Source organism: Melopsittacus undulatus, chromosome 1 (assembly GCF_012275295.1).
Source record: "Melopsittacus undulatus isolate bMelUnd1 chromosome 1, bMelUnd1.mat.Z, whole genome shotgun sequence".
NCBI classification, from domain to species: Eukaryota; Metazoa; Chordata; class Aves; order Psittaciformes; family Psittaculidae; genus Melopsittacus; species Melopsittacus undulatus.
The window spans coordinates 58,845,595-58,867,056 of NC_047527.1; positions in this window are offsets into that span (position 1 = coordinate 58,845,595).

The following is a 21,462-nucleotide window of genomic DNA, read 5'->3' on the forward strand; positions in this document are numbered from 1 at the left end:
TTCATTCTGCTATATTTAAAACCAGACTTTCCAGTTCTAATGGGAGAACAAAGTTATACTGAATTGCTTGTTTTTACTGATGCATGATCATTTGTATTAACAGAGAAGACTCTGGCATTTCTGAAAACAGTCTACAGAAATAAAAATATATTGCAGAGATAGAAGATCACATTATTAATGCTTTCATTTAGTTTGTTCTGAGTTTAGCATTTCAGAATACAAAATCAGGTTTGAAAAGCAATGTTGTAGAAGGCTGTCCCTAATGACATACACAGAAGGAAATCTATAACTTTTTTGTTCAGGTATTTCTTTGCCTCAGGTTGTTTTGTTGTTTTTTTTTTTTTGCTTCATTTTTTTGATTCTGCTTGGAAAAGCCATACTTTTTTTTATTTTTATTTTTTGAGAAAGCTACTGCTTTGTAATCAGTTCTCTGTATGTTGTCTCAAGTTGCAAACTCACCGAATAGGAATATAAAAAGCACTACTTGCTTTGGAAATCTTATCTCTTATAGAGACCTATAATGTAACCATTCTGGTAGGGAGAAAAAACAGCTAGGCTCAGTCTTTTCAAAATTAATGTTTCTTATGAAATAAATAAATCTGTGATGCAACAGACTATTTACAGCTTTAGAGAATTAAAACAGACGTATCTGGTCACCTTTACATGCTCATTCCATCTCAGCACATGACTGATGAGAATTTTGACAACATTTGAGAAACACAAAAGATCTAAGTTTCCATCATTGGGTATTAAAAAAGCTCTTTTTCAGGTCTTTGAAGACTTCTGTTCTTGCTTCATTAGAAATAATTATGAATAGCAATCTTTGTCTCCTTTGAAAGTATCAGGAAACATACAGCCAGTCCAGATCCAGCCATTGTGCATCAGCACAATATCACGCTGTTCTCTTCCAGAATCTAAAGGTTTTATTAGAAAAAATGTTTTAGCTGCTAATGACTGTAGAGGTAGCCTCACAGACCATGGCAATAGATGCAATGGCAGCTCTCTGCTACTTTTAAACAATTGCATTATGAGATATGACCTACCTCATTCATCTTAGTAGCTGCTAAATTGGATGTTCCTGAAAACATTTGTGACATGTCACTTCTTTCAGTCCTCATCAAAGCAGGTAGGAAAGGAGATGGAACATTTCCTGCTGAACACTTACACAATCCACTGTGAATGAAAACTCATTTGGGCTGGATAAGGAACACTGGTATTTGTCTCTTCTTACAATAAGGGACTCAGAGCCAGAGTCCAGTAAATTTTAAGATTCTTAAGGGAATAGAGAGGTGAAGGCACTGTGGAACAAGCTGGCATATTCAGTGCCAACGATGCAGAGAGCCAGACCCAGGGGCCTAAGCAGTATATGTCACTGTGTCTGGAATAGTTATCAGCTTTACTATTAACAGCTTCATTGGAAGAAGAATTGAAAATTAGTTTTCTGTCCTGAACTGAACCTTTGGCATATATTACTGTTTAGTCACAGCAGTTGTCCTAGGATGTACTGCTACAGGTGGGAGAGATTTTTTTGCAGAGCAACTTGTTGATTTGTTTGGAAGGATCTCTACATGTGTTTGCACTGTACCTCTGGGATACCACATACACTTCTGATCCCATCCTTCAATTTAGGCAGAACTCTCTGAGTAGTGAACACAAATAATCTTTCACTGTAAAGGGGCTCAGATGGCCTGATCTGTGCCTGTCCCAAGCACTGAACACACAACACATTCTATTGCACATGACTGCATCAAAGAATAATGGCATCTGAAGGCACAGTCAAAAAGAGGTGACACAGAAGCAGTCACTCCCATCACCTTGCATTTTTCCTTCCAGGGAAGTGTTGAAACACTCAGTACAACAACTCTAAAATTTCAGACATTTACATGAGGGATTTTGAGGCAGGCTCAGCATTTCCAATTCTAATACTGAGGCCTTCACAAGGGATATCTCATCTGAAGCTTTTTCAATGCATTTAACTGAATGACACTAAATTCAATTACTTTAAATTAAAGAAAAACAATGAACCAAATCTCTGATACACTTTTACCAAATGCAAGAATACATATTTTTTAAAAAAATACATTTCATGTTGCAAATCATTCCTTTAAGTAGCAACTGTTATATATAACATAGATTATATAATACATACATATTAGGGAAATTAATGTACGAATAGCCTGAACTGAAGTCTCAGGCCTGAAAGATCTAGGCAGTGTTTTATTTGAGGTACTTGAACAGTCCCACTGTGCTTTGCTCTTTATGTACACAAGCCTTTGTAGGCCTGGAGCCACAACACAGAGGGGAAAAAAATACCAAAAGCATTTGGTAGCATTTCTTTTCATGACTTTGTGTTTGTGACGCTCTTAAATCAGTATCATTATTGCTTTATTATACTTTGTCATTGTGGTGACAAAAAAGATTTCAGTGCAGCTCTGTAGAGACTGACTGTTGTGCCACAGACATGTCTTTCAGATGTCAACTCTGTTCTGTAAAAAGGCAGAAAATGATTCTGGAGATAGGCTTTCCAATGACTGCAAAGCAGCTGGCATCTCTGTAACTGTCAGTTTTCAAGACCAAGTAAAATTCTTTGATATCTTTTACAGCTCTGCTTAAACATTGTATATGCTGATGACAGATGTGTTTAAGCTACTTACACATTTTATCCGTGTAGAACTTCCCACCAAAGTAAGGCAAAGCAAAATGGATGTTTCTCTTTGGAGGAAGGCAAGGGGAGGCTGAGATTGGATGTGAAGGGATGACTGAGAAAGGCAACAAAAACTCAGTTCAGGTTATCAGGTTTCAAAAAGGAGACAGAGACCCAGGTCAATGCAAACTGTCAGCCCTAAGCAACGCACTCAGCTTTCAAAAGCCATCACTCTCCCAAAACCATGATGTCCATTTTCCTCACAGTTACAGCCAAAAAAGATTATATAAAAAAGCCCTCCAAGTATGATGTTAGTAGGTCTTTATGCACTATGTGCACATACAGTACAGACGTGTTGTTTTTTGTCAGTGACTTTCTTCTCTTTCCTAAGAACTTGATGAGATTTCATAATTTGCAATATGCAGGACTTACTGAACATGGCATTTATGGCTGCAGCAGCACTGTGCTTTCATTCAAGGTCCAAGTCCATTCTTGTGCCAAAATCTGTTTCCCATCCTCCCTGTCCAGTTGCTAGTATTTAAGGGCTTGGCTGCACCTTAATATTTAGGCCTAGGAGCACACTAGTCAGAGCAAAGCCAGATGGTTTTGCTGGGCACTGGGAGATACTGCCGCCAAACCAGTGAGTCACAGCTGGGAGGCAGGGATTTCACCTTTTAAGGTCGATCTTGAGAAAACAAGAACTCAGCAAACTACATGCCCCCTAAAAAACAGTCAGTAAATAATTGTTTCATATCATCTAAAACTGTCTAAAAGCAGACTGCAAAATCAGAATAACCAAAAGTAATGTATCTCTGCCTGTCTTTTTAAGGAAATCATTCTTGATCTGCCAAAAAGTATGAACTTGTTGCAAATAATCAGTCTAGTTGATGGCTATCTGCTGTTCATTACTGGCCTTGAAGTATAGTCCACCTTACTTAAGAACAAACAGTAAATGCTACAAATAACATGTAAATATTACTTCCAGTAGTATATGGGCTGAAGAATGACTTCCTATTGTCTCCTCATTGATTTTTTTTCCTCTAATATGAGCTAGATACTCAATGAAAAATCACCCAAACTGATATTGATCTTTAAACCTGGAAATGTTTTGTCTATTTTTCTCCCTTTTACACTATTTCCACTTGACGCATAATTGCTGCCAGTCATATCTCCTCTCCAACTGCTTCATTCTGACAGTTTGCATCATCCTCCCTTAATAGATTTTCTCCAGCTATAATCAGGTGAATTACCTCAGAAAACTTTAAATATTCTTTACTAGCATTCCATGGTTTTTCACAGGGGAAAAAAAATATCAAGGTAAATTATGTTGTCATTTTATAAAAGTAAGCGGACAAATGCATAACTGAATTCCAATTCATCTTGAAGTCTAAACAAAGTCTTTTTGACTCATGATGACATGTTTGATCACTAGTTTCTCAGCAATCAATATAAAATGTAAACTGTATAACTACAGTGCCAGTATACAAGAAAGAGGAGACTATGGTTGCCTGAAGAGGAAACACAGACTTGTATCCGAAGGTATGCAAAGATGGAACATGGCCCAAGTTCAAACACAGTTAATCAGTTCATCACATGCTGAATATTAAGTAAGGAACTGGACTAAAATAAAATGAGCCAACTAGGTAAAGCTAGGCTGCTCAGGCTGGACTTCTTCAAACAGTTTCTTATGTGCTTTGGAACAACTTGGGCTATAGCTTACATCCATCCACCCTATACTTGGCACACCTACAACCCTTAAGCCCTTAAAGATTGAATTCTCTCATACTCTGCAATTGTTCTCTTATGAGATATATTTCCTTTCCTATATGTGGGCACAAGAACTCACACACACACACACGCATGCACATACACACATGCACACTGTTCTTGAGTAAAAGTAACATGTTTCCTATTCTCTTTTCATTGAATTATCCTACAGATATAATCAGACTACTGGGAAAAATATTTATCAGTCACTGTGGTCGCAGATTAGTCTTGGTGTTTGCAGCAGCAGAAACATTTTGAGCACCATCTGCATATCGCTATTGTAGTTTGTGAAGAATTTCTGGAAGTGCACTCGGTTTCAACATATATACATTTTTAATAGTAAAAAGGCCATCTAGTACAGTGGGAAAGAAAGAATATATAAGAGCCACTGGAATATTTCATACATAGTGTTGGGTTTTGCTTTCTTTTTTTGCTTTCTTTTTTTTTTTTTGCTTTCCTTTTTCATTGATTCATCTGTTTTGCTCTTTAATTTTTAGTTTCTCACTGCATTTGTAACACACTATCATATTATCTAAGCAAAGTGGCAAGTCAATACATCCATCTTACAGTAGCCTGTGACAGAGGATAAAATTCATCTTCACAGCTCTCTAAATCTCGATATAGCTAATGGTCCACACAGCTAATAGATTAGACCCTCTTTTGGGACCTTCATGCTCCCATGCAGAAAAAAAAGTCATTAGGCAGATAATTATGACAGCTTTGCAACCTCTGGAACCTTCCTCACAAACCCCAGTGGTGTATTACAGAGACTTAACTATCTCATCAGTGAGATAAAAATCCCACAGTATCATACTGGTATTTATGTTCTAGTTGTAAGATAACGAATAGCAAGTTCTGTGCAGAAAAACAAAGCATTAGGTTTTTTGTGCAAATTGTTGTACATGGTAATATTTTCCTTCAGATCCTCGGCAAGGAAAAATTTCTTTATATTTTTTCAATATGTTTCAATTGAACAAAACATTAAAAGCTGTTTCTTTCAGATTTTCATGTAATTCTGATTCCAGAATAGACTGAATGTAGAGTGTCAGATTCTCTGTTGAAGAGAAACCAAACAGAAACAAACAAAAAAAAAACAAAACCCAAAACAAAACAAACTAAGTTTGGATCATGAACAAATCTAGAAATAAAGGAAGAAGCTCATGAAAGCTGGTTATGCATTGAATCATCACTTATCCAGTAGTTCAATTTTTTTATATGTCAGAAGGAAAATTGAGTCATGAGGGTACAGACAATATAAAGGTAACTATTTGTACAAATATTAAACACACTTTTTTAACAGTCAAATGAAATTTTCATGTGGAATGAAACTCTGAGTTTCAGATTTTTTTAGAGGATTTTATCCCATGATAAGGTTTCCAAGGAGGACACACATGAAAGAGTCTCTTCTAGGCCAAAGCCTATTAAACTTAACTTTCACTTTTTAAAAATTTGTCACACTGACTGGAGGCAGAAGCAGACTTCACTCCATGTAAACCAGTTTAGCCCTGGATTAAACTGAAATCTCTCTCTGTTCCTCCTTTGGAGGTGGTCAGCTTCATATCCACAATGAAACAATCACTGGAATATATAAAAGTTAAGTTGATAATTTATACCTAAATTCAAGCCTTGCTCAGACTATTAATGAAACACTATAATAGTAACATTTCAAAATATTAAACACTTCAGGGTTTTAGAGTTGAAGAACCTTTTTTTAATCCTTAGAAATTTCCCCCAGTCACCTCACATTGTTACGTATCTAATCATTAATTTAAACTTCAAGAGTCATGATGGGTGTCTAAAAATTAAGTCTAATCAGACTGCAAACACTGATTTGTAATATATCAAGCCCACGCTAGTTCTTTTTAGGATTTCTTTTACAAGTGACAAGTTTCAAGTGACACAGACTTTTTCTTGCTTCAGAGCACATACCCTTAGCATTGTCATTCTTGCAAGACATAATGGAAATTTCAGAGAAATGGATAACTGGATCTATCAAAAGATTGATCATGAAGTTTCAACCAATTCTGAGAATTATTGTTATCTTCAAATCCATAGCTGCCTAGTGTAGATAGGCACCATTCTCACTTCTTGGTCTCCACATGGATTGCCTTAGGTCACATTCAGGCTGGAGTCAGTCAACTTAAAATATTCTTCTCCATCTTTTTCCTATGTAAAGTAGATATCTTTTTCCCCTGCAGAAGTTATTTCCCTAAAACACAGGTCAGATGAAATATTGTGGTCCTTTCTTCAGAGGGAATGTCAATTTACTTTAGGGGATTATTACAAAACATTTACTACTCAAATGCATTTCTGTAGATAAAATGAGTTAAAGATAAAAGAAAATTGCCCCTTAAAATGAGATACTTTATCTTAATAACCATATTGCATAGAACTGTATTTTTCATTCCATTATATAATTTTGTGTGATCGTGCATGTCGTATACAATAAACAGCTAGACTACCTGGGATTGTCAACAACTGAAACTAAATAAAGACAAATTAAAATGAACAATTGTTATGACTACTTGTTGCAATGTAAGATCAAATTGATAGCATGGAAACTAGATAGACTTAGGTAACAAAGTAGTTGCAGATACATGCAGAGTTTTACAATACTTAACACTGTAAATTGTATTTGGTTTTGTTTAGTCTGTTGTCCTTGAATAGATGCAAGACTGCTGTCATGCACAAATGTCTCTAAGCCATGGAATATCATACTTGGGTTTAAGTAACCCCAATGATTTTTGCATACCAGTAAAACCTGCACCTCACAAGTTTTTTGTTTGCTAGGGAATCAAACATGATATCACAGTACAGTTTGAGGATCAAGCCTTCCAGTGACCTTCTTCAGCATATAGAATGACTGTCAAATCAGGTGAAGTAATTTAAAATAAATTTCCCATATTGCATCTGATGTCAACAATTCAATTTTTTTGTAAGGAGAATGTAATAGTAATGGAATAATAATAGAATGGTAATGGAATGGTAATGGTAAATGAGGTAAGGAAAACATGATTTTTTTAAATTCTAGGTAAAGATAAATTCCATCCTCAGTCAATGCTAGCATTGTTATCAAGATGTGTTCCATTGTGAACGGGCTGGAGACCAGTAACGAGTGGTGTCCCTCAGGGATCGGTGTTGGGAATGGTATTATTCAACATCTTTGTCAGTGACATGAACAGTGGGATTGAGTGTGCCCTCAGCAAGTTTTTCGATGACACCAAGCTGTGTGGTTCGGTTGATACGCTAGAGGGAAGGAATGCCATCCAGAGGGACCTCGCCATGCTTGTGAGGTGGGCTGATGCCAACTTTATGAAGTTTAACCTTGACAAGGGCAAGGTCCTACACCTGGGTCAGAGCAATCCCAGGCACAGCTTCAGGTTGGGCAGAAAAAAGATTCAGAGCAGCCCCGCAGAGAAGGACTTGGGGGTGTTGATTGATGACAAAATGAACATGAGCCAGCAGTGTGCACTTGCAGCCCAGAAAGCCAACTGTATACTGGGCTGCATCAAAAGGAGTGTGACCAGCAGGTCGAAGGAGGTGATACTGCCCCTCTACTCTGCTCTCATCAGACCTCACTTGGAGTATTGTGTGCAGTTCTGGTGTCCTCAACATAAAAAGGACATGGAACTGTTGGAACAAGTCCAGAGGAGGGTCATGAGGATGATCAGGGGACTGGAGTGCCTCCCATATGAAGACAAGCTGAGAAAGTTGGGGCTGTTCAGCCTGGAGAAGAGAAGGCTGCGTGGAGACCTCATAGCAGCCTTCCAGTATCGGAAGGGGGCCTGCAGGGATGCTGGGGAGGGTCTATTCATTAGGGACCGTAGTGACAGGACAAGGGTAGTGGGTTAAAACTTAAACAGCGGAGGTTTAGATTGGATATAAGGAAGGAGTCCTTTACTGTGAGGGTGGTGAAGAGTTTTCTAATGTATAGAGAGATGAGCAACAAAAGAAAGCACTTTCTAGGCAGAATAATAAATAACAACCTGATTACTTAATTTTCTCTGAGGGATTATTTTCCCCAAAGATGTAACAGTATCAGCTTAAGAGGAAGACAGAGCAAGAACTTAAACAGCAGAGGTTTAGATTGGATATAAGGAAGAAATTCTTTACTGTTAGGGTGGTGAGGTACTGGAATGGGTTGCCCAGGGAAGTTGTGAATGCTCCATCCCTGGCGGTGTTCAAGGCCAGGCTGGACAGGGCCTTGGGTGATATGGTTTAGTGTGAGGTGTCCCTGCCCATGGCAGGGTGTTGGAGCTAGATGATCTTAAAGTCCTTTCCAAATCTAAATATTCTATGATTATATGATTCTAAAAGCAGTTGGTAGCTCTAAATAAGCAAATTAAATGCTTGTGAAAGTACCAGCTGATAGTCTCAGAGCTGAAAAGATTATTCTTCTCTAACCAGTTCTACCAAGATTGAAGTACTAACAGCATTTCCTGCAAACATTTTACAGTGAAGGCGTTAGTCCATCTTGAAGAGTGCTCAACTGCAACAATCAAACCAGGTTACTAAGATCTGACTTTGAACACACTGGTCCCAAATAAATGAGGAGCTAGATCACTGAAATAATCAAGTTAAACAATGGAAATGGAAAGAAAGTAAAGTACTTAGGTGTGCCCTATTTTAACCTTGCCATGTGAAAGATCAATGTAACTGTATGAAGTGGTATTTCTTACAAGCTGAGGAACTGATCGATGAATTAATAACAACTAGATCTACAAGGACAGCATTTTTTATTCAAAGAGCAAATTGAGCAACAATCAAACTAAAAAAAAGTGGATTAGCTACACTTACTGATCAACTTCTTATCTGAAATCAATTTCAGCAATAAGCATTATAATATGCTACAAGAATATAACAAAGATTTCTTCTAAAAAAAAAGTTCTGCTTAGGTTGTGTGCTGAAGCTTCTCAAAACATAAGGCAAAATATCCATGAATGATATGGCCATTACAGATTATGTAACGAGTTTTTAATTTTCAAATTTTTATTTCCCTGCTCAGATTTAGGATCTTTTGGTCCCCTAGAGAATTTTTATTAATCAATTTGCAATTAGTTTGATCTAAAATAATATTATATTTCTTTCCCAGATAGATAACTGATGTTTTAATACTCCCTTTTCCATGACTACTGATTACCTAAAAACATTTCAGCAGTCAAACAAATAGTTTGACTGTTGAGTTTGAGGACAAACTTTTGGAAGACTATGAATCAGAGGTTAATTTGGTTTTTTTTCTCATTCATGGCATCAGATGTTCTGTCAAATTTACTGTCTCTAATACAGCTATCCATGGAAACAATCCACTCTTGTGGTCTCCTGTTTGGAGCGTTGATACCTTACATTTATTTCAGGTCTCATAAGTAGCAAACTCATCTTGGAATTTGGGGGATAAAGTGTCTAAAAGTAGTATGCTTTTTTTATTTCTTTTGGGTCCACTCTGGTTTTAGGTTGTATTGTCATGTTTTGAGCCTAGGTGGTAATTCAGACCCGTGCAGCCACTCGCTTGCTCCTTCCCTTCCCCCACTCCTCCATGTGAGATGGAGAGGAGAATTGAAAGAATGTAAACCCCACAGGCTGAGATAAGAACAGTCCAATAACTAAAGTATAATACAAAACTACTACTACTACTAAGGGAAATAACAAGGGAAGAGATTATAAAATTAAAAGGGGAAAAGGAAATGAAAACAGTAAACACAAGTGATGCTCACCACCCACAAACTGATACCCAGCCCAACATGACCAGTGATCTGGGCCTTCCGGGTAACTTCCCTCAGTTTATATACTGGGCATGATGTGCTGTGGTGTGGAATCCTCTTTGGCTAATTTGGGTCAGGTGTCCTGTCTCTGTTCTCTCTCAGGTTCTTGTGCTCTTCTCACTGACAGAGCATGGGACTGAAAAGTCCTTGATCAGGGTAAGCACTACTTAAAAACTAAAACATTGGTGTGTTATCAGCATTGTTCTCAGACTAGAGCCAAAACACAGGCTGCACCAGGTAACAAGAAGGAGGAAACCTCAAAACAAACCTGTTACAGCTGAAACCAGGAGAGTTGTGCTTTTGTTTTTTTTTTTTCCCTTGACAGTGTGCTTACAAAAATTAAACCCTAAAATTCTGACTTAGGCATACAGACACTTGTCATCTATTTAAAAATTTAATAAAATATGTAGGGTACTTTCCATTCTCAGCCCCTTAGGAACAGTGAGTAATGAGCTGACATTTGCTCACATCTAGTGAACAGAGTTTTTTGAAAGCACTAAAGAAGAGTTTCTTATTTAAAAATATTAATAAAATGCTATGTGACTGACAGCTGTTAACAGTTTAATTTGGAAAGAAGACAAAGGAGTATATTATGTCTTCTGTATAGAAATGGATAATGTCATATAAAGTGCTGTTAAAAATTAAAAAGTTATTTAGGTTTCTAGTGGAGCTTAAACAAATTTCTTCTTGTAACTAAAGTTAGAAAAAATCTTTCCAGAGACAGACAGGAACACACATGGACTCCTTAGATGACACTTCGGCTTTAAAACATTCTCCTTAAGAATTGTGCAAGTAATAAAGGTGATTCTCAGAACTAGAAATTTTATTTCTACAGGATGTAATAACATTTTGACTTCTTTGAAATAAAATTTCAAATCTCATTAAGCTACAGTGACATTAAAGACCGTTCAAAAAATGGCGGGGGGGGGGGAAACAAACCAAAACCAACTAACCAACCAACCAAAAGAAAACAAAAAAAAACACCACAATAGTAATCTAGAACACAAACAAGAAACATGTTATAGAATAATAGAATCATAGAATAGTTGACCACAACTCTTTGCATGTGGCCATCCAGACAGTTCTCTATCCACCAAGTCGTCCATCTATCAAATTGATGTCTCTTCAGTTTAGAGACAAGGATGTCCTGTGGGACAGCTCTGAGATTCCATTCTCTCAAGGTCAGAAACAATTAAATAATTAAATTACTATTGTGAATTTATCAAGGGTGTCTTCACCAGCTACAACAACAAGACATGCACATGCTGAGTCAATTAACAGATGATTAAAAACATGTTCACTCAGACTATAAATACCTGTGTTGTGCAGCTTCAGCAAGATTCTCAAAAATGCAGTCTCTGGAGGGTTATTGTTATTTTGTGGCTGGTTGTCTTGGTCTTGCTTTGGCAACATGAACTCTGTAATGGTCCTGAACAGTGAGTCTTGGGGATTAGCTCATGTTGAGACTTGCAAAAGACTGAGGAAGTTAACTTGGGCATGTGCATGACAAAAGATTGAAAAACATTGATGGAAGTGGAAACTGTACCTGTCATGACATATTCTTCTTTCAGTTTCTGTAACCCTTCTGTCTCAGACCTTTAATTTTGTTTCTACACACTTTTTTCCCCCTTGTTTTTTTCCCCACCCCCATACCCTCCCCAAACAAGTACATAACACCATATGGCTTCAAGGCTACTATATCAGTATTTTGCAAAGATAGTACAAAGGAAATATCTTGAAAATCTGTTTGTCATTCTCTAAATGAAATGCTTAAATCCTGTTGTTATTGAAAAGATGGCAACACCATTTTACACCATTTTTACTTTTTAAATTTCAGATTCTGGAGAGGTGATGTTTCTTTGTGAATAGGGAGAAATGGTTTCATTTATCTGAATTTGAGATTTCTAATTTCCACTAACTTTACTGGTTTAATATAACACCTTCAGGAGTTCCTCTTAAGAATTTTCTTTGGTTTTGAAATGCATTGAGTTACTGAAGTAGCATATAAGAGGTTAGTGCAAAGTCCTATAAAATTAAGTATGCTTATCCTACAATGAAAATTCACATACTGATGGTATATTAAAGGAAAGATGTCTTCTAATTCTGGAATTAATACACTTTGTCTTTGAATTTGTGGATAGAGAGCTTCATGATGATTTGAAATTTGCTACCATTGTCTAAAATCTGTAAAAGAATTTTATATAAAAGACATTCTGACTGAGATAATAATTCATTTTTGCTTGTGTCTTTAACTTTTTTCCCCTCAGATTTGTTTTTCTTTTATTTATAATTCAATTATGGCAGTTCATAATTGTAATATAGTGCTTGATTTTTAATTTGGATATTATTGTAGCAAGGCAAAGATGTGCAACACTAAAAATCTCAAGAGGCATTAGGAAAGACAATGATGAGAAGTGGCCTACTAATCATTGTGCTCCAGATTTCAAGTTAGTAATTTCTGAAATAAATTTACCTAGTATTCAGTAACTTAATACTCCTTTCTTTTGTAGGAGTGACTTTTTTGAAGATAACTGAAATACAGTTTGTACATTAAGTAAGTTATTTTAAGGAAAAAAAATATCATTAAATTCCAGATCAGTAAGAATTCGGGGACAGCAGCTGCCGTTTAACAAATATATTTGAATTTTTCAAGGATAATAGAGCAAAGAGACAAAGGCAGGTAGCTGACATTATTTGTTTTAGACTTCTAAAGCACATTTTACATGGCATGACACATAAAAGCCATTTTGAAAATAAAATCTCTTGGGGTTATAGAAGTAATAACAAAGTGAATTGGAATGTGGCTAGGGGAAAGAAGCAAAAATCTGATTTATGCAGTAAAACTGGGCTAAAAGGCAGTCATTTCTGCAGTCCATTGGACTATATTTGTTAATGTTTTTGTGTAGCTCCTGAATTTTTTTTTTACCAGTAAACTACACAGTTTATAAATTATATTGATTTATTTTTTTTTTACTGTAAATTTCATGAAATTGTAGATTAGTAACCTAATTCAAGATCCTGGTGAACCTGGGTAATCGAATTCAGCACAAGCTAATTAGATGTTGAATGTCAATTTATTTGATCTCCTTTACAAATTACGTATTTTATTGTACGTCTATAATATTGATGGAGAAAAAAAAAAATCATTATATCATACCTTTCTACTGCTTATTTTTATCTGCTTATGTTAAAAAATAATTAAAAAATGTATTAATAATTGTATGTTAAAAGTTGTTAAATCCTTTCCTGTTACTAGTCACTGGTTAAAATTAAAGTACTGAGTTAATCTGTATTGTCAGGTTTGCTTTTCTTTATTTTAGTGTTGAACTAGAGACCATTTTATGTCTTCTGTGACTGTGAAGACTTCTGTGAAGGTGGCTTCTGGAATACTGTGACTGGCTCTTTACTTGACTAATCTAATTTAGAGCACAAAATAATTCAGCCCAAACCAAATACACTATGGTAAGAGAGGGTGGAAGAATCAAAAAGAGGTTATATTGGAAGTTAGTTCTTTGTGCTAGCAACACATGTCCAGCTAAGAAAACAGAAACAGTTATAAAGGGAAATGGAGTCAAAGATTCAAACCATCTGCTTTCTTCGTGGTACATAGAATCATTGAATATCTTGAGTTGGAAGTGATCCATAGTCATTCAGTTCATCTCCTGTTTAATACATCCTGTATGAACCATGGAATTTCAAATCTCTCCTGCAGCTATAATTAAGAAATATGGGAAATTATTGGGGAAAAAATTATATTTATGGAATTGTTTTACCTTTTCTAACTGAGAACTAAGTGCTTCTGATGAGTAGTCCAAGGACATTTGGAGTAAGCATAAAGTACTTTAACTCAACACTGGGTGGGTTTTTTTGATTTTTCATTACAAAGTCTGGGTGACTTGGCACAATATAGTTCTACAACAGGAACTTCAGATTTTGGATCTATTAACAGTAAGTAAATTATTTATCAATTTACGGTATATCAGGATTAATTTGGCAGCTGGCAGCCATCAGTGAGCCATAGAATAACATAACACCACTGTGGCATCCAGTACCTTCTGAGCAATCTATTTCGGACCAGAAGTTTTTAACAGACACTTATTTAATTTTTACTGAGGCCATAAAAGACACCTAAGCTGCTTTGCTCATTTGCTATTGCTCTGTCTATAGGCATAACACTATGTTTTATAGTAACTGGAAGGAGAGACTGAATTTGTAGCCAGTAATTTCTGAAAACATTACATACAGCTATGTAGCAGAGGAAGGGACTTTCACTGTATGTGGAAACCAGCAACAAAACCTAGAATCATCCTGGAACAATTTTGTGATCTTGTTACAGTGGGAAAAAAGTGGGAATGATAGCAAGACACAGTTGTAGATAGCAACACCCCATTTCTTCAGAGTGATCTTATGAGGGGACCAGTCTTGTTAGTTTCTTCCTTCCCAAAGGGCTTGTGCCAGGCAAAATTTATCAGGTAAACAACTGCCATTACACTAAAAAAAAGATGTTCTGATTCTCCCATTGCTTAAACTTTGTACTTTTACTCCACATCATGCAACTGTGAACTCAATAGCATATTGTTGCCTTCTGTAGCTGCTGCCGCTTCTTCTCTATAGAATAACTGCAAGCAGTGATAGCCTTTTAGGTCTTTGCTGCTTTCTGAAGTATTTTGAACTTTCTAAGCTACCTGACATTTCAGTATCACTGATTCTCTTCCCTCCTGAAACTTTATGTCATACTAGATCAAGAGCTTAGAATAAAACCCAAGAAATCTTAGGCATTTTTCTTTTCAGATGTGTTCCAATGCAAAAGAAAGTTTTTAGCAGAAGGGGATTTATCCCAAAATAGGAGCTTTTGAAAATTCCCCTGTAAATTTCAGAATAGGCCCTATGCATACTTAAGACCCCAAGTTAGATGAAGTGAAAGAAAAAGATGAGGATATCATCAAGGAGACAGTTTTTTTTAGGTGAACTAAAAGTTTTAGTATATTAAGTTAGAAATGCTCAGTACTGTATTTTCAGTTCCTTAAAATATTTGTATAGTTACATTTTTTTCCATAAGAACGTTAAAAGGACCAATGAATACCAAGTTCTGAGTGAGAAGTGAATCTCCTGACCTAGTACTAGATTTAGAAGGGAATGTTACATATCACTAAAATTGTTCACATAGAGTTTTCCCAATTACTATACAGTTGTAATCAAAACTTTCTTTTTTTTTTCCTCACAAGAAAATGTCAGTTATAGTCAAATATAGTCTGGAAATGACAAAATTATTTGCATTTTAAAAATCAAATATGATAACTTTAATTTAGCATAAAATTTCATCTTAACCCCCCTCCAAAAAAAAGTAAACAATCAAACAAAAAAACCCAATATTGAAACAATAGACGTTCCAAACCCATCAGCTACCAAATTTAGCAGTGGTTTGGCATGCTGAAGTTCTGTTTGAAAATGAACCAAAAATTCACAAGAAATTATGTTTTTCTAATAGATTATTTCAACTATCTGAACAATCATTGATTGATTTGTTTTGTTTGGTTTTGTACATTTTTATTGACAGAGTTGAATCCGTCTCATAACAAAATTTTATTTCTTAATGAGAAGAGCATTTTCCATAGCACTGGACAAGAGGATGCAGTAAGTTCTGTTCAAACCAACACATTTTTGTAACTTACGACATCATGAATCTGTCAAAATGCCAAACAAAAAAATAATCTGAAACTTTTTCTGAGTTCTATGAATGAATAAAATTTGCATCTATTTTCTTTTGATTCAGCCTGATATAGAAAGATCAATAGAAATGAAATAAGATCATACAATATTTCTTAAAAAAAGAAATAAAATAAATGCTCTGTGATTTATTTTTCACTATGACTGATAAACCTATGCCACCATTATGTCAGGGTTGGCTGATGTATATTCTACTTCTCCCACATGTTCTAATTGGCCTTTTGTAATGGAAAAATACCTGATCTTCTGCTCATCTGTAGTTTAGAGAGAGTTTATTTCTTCCAAATTAAAATAACCACTATTCAAAGTAAGAATTGAAAGGGTAATGAAGCCAGCTCACTAAGTAATTTTTGTGCATATGTTAAATTACAAAAGCATTTAACTTTTCAACCAAAAAATAAATAGTTATTAAAAATAGTGATTAAATATTACATTCTTATTAGTGAAACTTTAAAAGGTAAACAAAATCTCAAACCTTAAAAAAAATGGAAACATCCCTGCCAGTATCAGTATATAATCAACAAGAAGTACTCAAACGGGGTAATAAAAATGGCAAACCATGTGAGCTTGTCAAAATAGAAGCTAGGTTAGGTTAATTAACCATACAGTGATGGCCACTTCTAGCAGATAATGGACATCAGTTATGTACTATGACTGACCAAATAATATCTATATATATCCTTTATCTACAAAGAGAAATAGCAGACAGCTAGTCATAAGGTACAAACAGAACCAGGTCCAGAAGTACTTGTTAACATACAATGCTCATTAAGAAATCCAGTGATTTTGACATTTGTGTAATTTCATACCACTTCCATTCATGTACTAGCTACGTAGTTTGTCACCCATCAAATGCTGCAAATGCACAACATTTGTTTAGCAAATTTGTATTTCTAGCTCTCCTTGAGTGAAAGATCTGTGCTGGTTTTGTGGTTTGCTTGGGTTTTCCTTGTTTTTATTTTTGGTTTGCTTTAGGTTTGGGATTTTTTGGTTGGTTAGTTGGTTTGGTTTGTTCCTTTTAATCTCAAAATATGTCCATCCAGCAGGTGTATTATTGATTCACACTTCTAAAATAAACTCCTTGGAAATCCTCAAGACAGGCAGGTGGGAAGCTGGCGTATAAATGAGAGAATAAAGCAAATGATTATGCTTAAAAGCTCACTGTCAATTTTTACCTTTTTTTTTTTTTTTTTTCTCTGTGCCCTACTATTATTATAAACGGTGTCACAGATTATGGTAATACAAAATGATGAGAAAGGAGAAAAAAGCCATCTTTCCATTGAAAGAAACACAGGTACTCAGGTAGGCATCATATGAAGTTATTTTCAACACTTTACACTCATCTGATCTGATTTATAGGCTTGCCACATATGACAGAAGACTCAAAAGTTAGAATAACTCTCGTAAACCAGACATATTGGTAAAGGAAACTAGAACAAGAATCTTAGCGCCTGTTATCCCTTAAATTCATGTTTATACACATATATACACATCCTTATCCAAACACACACATTAGATTTAGGTTACGGTTCGCTGGAGATGTGTTTTCTTAAGAAAAATAAAAAATCAAAAATCCCAAACAAGCCAAAACCAAACCAAACAAGAAACCAACAAAAAAAAACATAGGTTAAAGATAAAACCTCTGGGCAGGAACAGGCCAGGAACTGCTGGGTAAGGAGGCAGGCAAAAGAACTCCTGGGCAGAAAATAGAAAGAAAATGTTCAGGGAGGAATTAAAATATGGCACATAAATATAAATGAAGCAAACCTGAACTTTCACAGAAATGAGTCAGGCAATGGTAACAGTAGTAGATTTCCTTATTTAATAATTTACCTTGCACCTAGACTGCCTCCAGAAACTAAGTCAGGTTTTGGTATCCAGACTGCCTTGTGCACATACTCTTAGAAGGAAGATTCTTCACAGCATTCCTGGAAAGATTAAAAGATCAACAGTTTTATTTCGTTTTGGTTTGGTTCTTAATAAATAAATAGTACTACTTAGGAAAGATGAACTACTACTTTCCTACTCAATGAGTACATGATATGGAGTACTTTCATAAACAGAGATAGCCTTTTGTCATGTTGCTATTACACTCTAAACCAGAAATTGAAAGCTAGGAAACTTGATATTTAACCTAACTTAGGTGAATAGTCACATAACATGTTAAGTATGCATTACTAATAGCAGAATGGATATGATTTTCAAATTCAGGTACAAAGTGTGGACATCTGTCTTATACTATCTGATCTGCAGGTACAATGCCTCTGAATCATACACCACAGTTTTCTTAACCAAAAGGATGAGGGTTTAATTTTGCCTCATGATTGAAACCTGTATCAGCAGGGGGTTGGGTTGCAGAAAGCTGCTACACTTGGTATTATATTCCTTGTTGTTGTCTTTTATATGGGCAAGACAGAATCCCCATTTGTCCAGTAAGACTAGAGTCAATGGCTAATCTAGAATATGGAGAAGACAGTTTCAAAAAAAGTTTAAAAGGTAATTAACTGTCCCCGACTCAGTAAAGAATTCAAGTAACAGAATGGCAGTATTTAGTCTAATTAAAATACTAAAATTAGTGATATTTGAGGGATGAAGGGAGAATGAAGTTTTTCATTCCTGAATGTACTTCTGTAGAGGAGTGGACACAAGGGTTATATCTACACCTACAGTAACTCAGAAACAGTGAATCTACCAAACAAAACAAATGATGGTGAGGATCCAGTGTCCACACTACCTTTTTTTTTTTCTTGGGTCTTTACTTTAGACTTGCTTTAGTTTCATCTGGTGGCCTGATTTCCCAATAGCTTTTGGATGGCATTCAGTGTGGTCTTAGGGAACATCTTCTAGAATAGCTTCATCCCAAAGAAATCTAGCTTTTGCATGCCTGAAGCTACTCCACTCTGAGAACCAAAGGAGTTCAAAATACACAGCTTTCAAAACAATCTGTGCACAGCTAAGCTATTCAAGCTAAAATGGTAATGTAAGTGCACCCAGCAGAAGTGAGAGACTCAAACTGGCACTGCTGTATCAGTTTGAGAAAAACTGTATGATTTTACTTTCTAGCACATGCTTCCACTCTTATTATCTTCCTATGGCTGAGAATGAAAAGAACCTGCTTCCTCTGAAAAACCCAGGAAGGATAAGGGTAATGATATTCAAGAAAATGTTCTCCTATCATCTTCATTCATAGACTCCAAGTAGGGCATTTATCTTGAGCCAGATTGAGGGATGTATTGATTTGAGAACCATTATTTATGATAACAAGTATTGTTTTATTTTTCAGAGAGCTGACATCTGATGTTCTCTCTGATGGAAATGAAATTATAGATGAGAGAAAAAGGAAGTCACTCATGAATCACTGCATTTTTATGACAATGAATGCTTTTACAGACATCAGAAGACAGATGCCCACCACATACATTTTAATACATTTAAATTATCATTTCCCACTTCTAAAATCCATGTGTTTATTGTGTTATCTCTTGACAGATACCAGGGCCACATCTATAAATAGCTTCATGATTTTGTCTATAAAGTGTATATCCCAGGGCAGAACATGTAAACATTAAACCAAAACTCTGAAAATCCATGCTTGCTCTTTATAATCCAAAATAACCCCTTCACTGCAATTTAATGTGCCTTTTTATTGTATGTATTCCCATAATTACCAGTATATCTGTGCTATATTAACATCAACAGCAACATAAGAGATACAGTTTCTCTCAGAAACTACTCTTTAAAATAAGAAGATTTAAGTTATGTTTATATATATTTAATGGTCAAATATACACCATAAAGAGCCACCATATCTAATCCAGCATAACAGTCCAGGAAGCTATCATTGCTCTTCTCACTTTGTTTAAATTTTTTTTTTGCCACAAAAATTTTTAAATGAACTTAAAGAAATTTTTATTAAAACATCTGTATTTCTTGAACTTTTTGTTAATGTCTTTTTAGAATTCAGATGCCATCCAGCAATTTTGTATGAAAGATAGAAGGATTAGATTTTATTTGGTTTTGCAGGTCCAAGAGTGCAAGTAGCTCAAGGGATATGAAGTTGTGAGACTACAAGAAACTGTATAGAATTTTATATAAATTTTATAGAAATTCATTCTTGTTTACATGAATCTACATGCATAGTGTGTCATACTTATCTCTATACTTTCCACAAAGCAGACGGTACCTGGAGAAGAGCAATCCTTTTTTCCTGATAGACCTAACCATGGCTTTTAAATCCAGTGTGGCCTATTATAATGGTTCCACAAGTAGGCTGCTGCTAAAGATAAAGCAAATGCTACATTTAAGAATACATTATTTCTGCAGGGATCTGCACAGTTTTATGTTAATTAAGAAATCTGATTTAACATGGTCCCTCAAATCTGTTTTACTAAAGCACATGCATGGTACTACAGCACCATAAATTCTCTGCATACATGTATAGACACATACAGACTCCTACATTCACAAAATTTATTTATTTATGTACAAGTTGTAATATATGTATAAATGTAAGAACTAGATAAATACATTTGAAAACACAAAAAGCATTGCTGAAACCTTTTCTTGCTTCAAATTTTTTGGACTTCATGAATTATATGATAGGAAACACTCTGGTGTTTAATTACTTTCAGATGTTCAACAGAAATTCTTCATACTTTTAAAAACAAAATCTACTGCAGATTGAATCATCTTGTTTGGGAATCTAATACTTCATAAGAGTTTAAGACTTTTAAAATGTTGATGCTTATGTTTTTTAGTTCAATAATGAAGAATTTTGTACCAAGAAGTACCAGTCTCTACCTATTTCAGCATTTATAAATTCATTTCCATTTCTGCTTTTCATAAATATCAACAAGTAATATCAAAGGAAAGTTATAATATAAAACCAGGAAATACTTAATGCTTCAATGTGGAAATTATCCTATGGCCACCTGTGACCTATTTTCCTGTGCAGAACTTCTCTGTTAGACTAAAACAAACAGAATACTGATAACATGCCTGAAAGCAATGTTTTTCTGTGAAAGTGCAAGCAGTTAAGATCAGACTTTTTTGTTTAATGTTTTGGAATGAAGAATCATTTGCATATGTAAAATATTGTCATTTATATACCGTTCTGAAAAACATTGTGACATTGAGGAAGTTCTTCAATATTTTACCTCTGAGGACGAAATTCTAACTCTGCCAAAGTCAGATCTTATAGTCACTTTACCAAAGTTGAAGGTGAACTATTCTTTTGCAGAAGTTTATATCAGAAGACAAATACACATGTATTACATATATACTAAGGTTTCATCTGTAACACACTCCTGTGATAGTTAAAAATACTGGAGTGGACTGAATCTTACCATAACTGAAAGATCAATACTTGTACTGAAAAACAAACAAACAAAAAAGCTGAACATATAAAGCCAACTATAACTTATAACTTGTTTATATAAGCACATCTCCCTAAATATACTCACAATCTATGCATGATGTTCAGAGATAATGTAAAAAGAAAGTATCTTTTTCCAATATCTGGTAACAATGTAGAATGGAGAACCAGAAAAATCTTTCTACAACGAT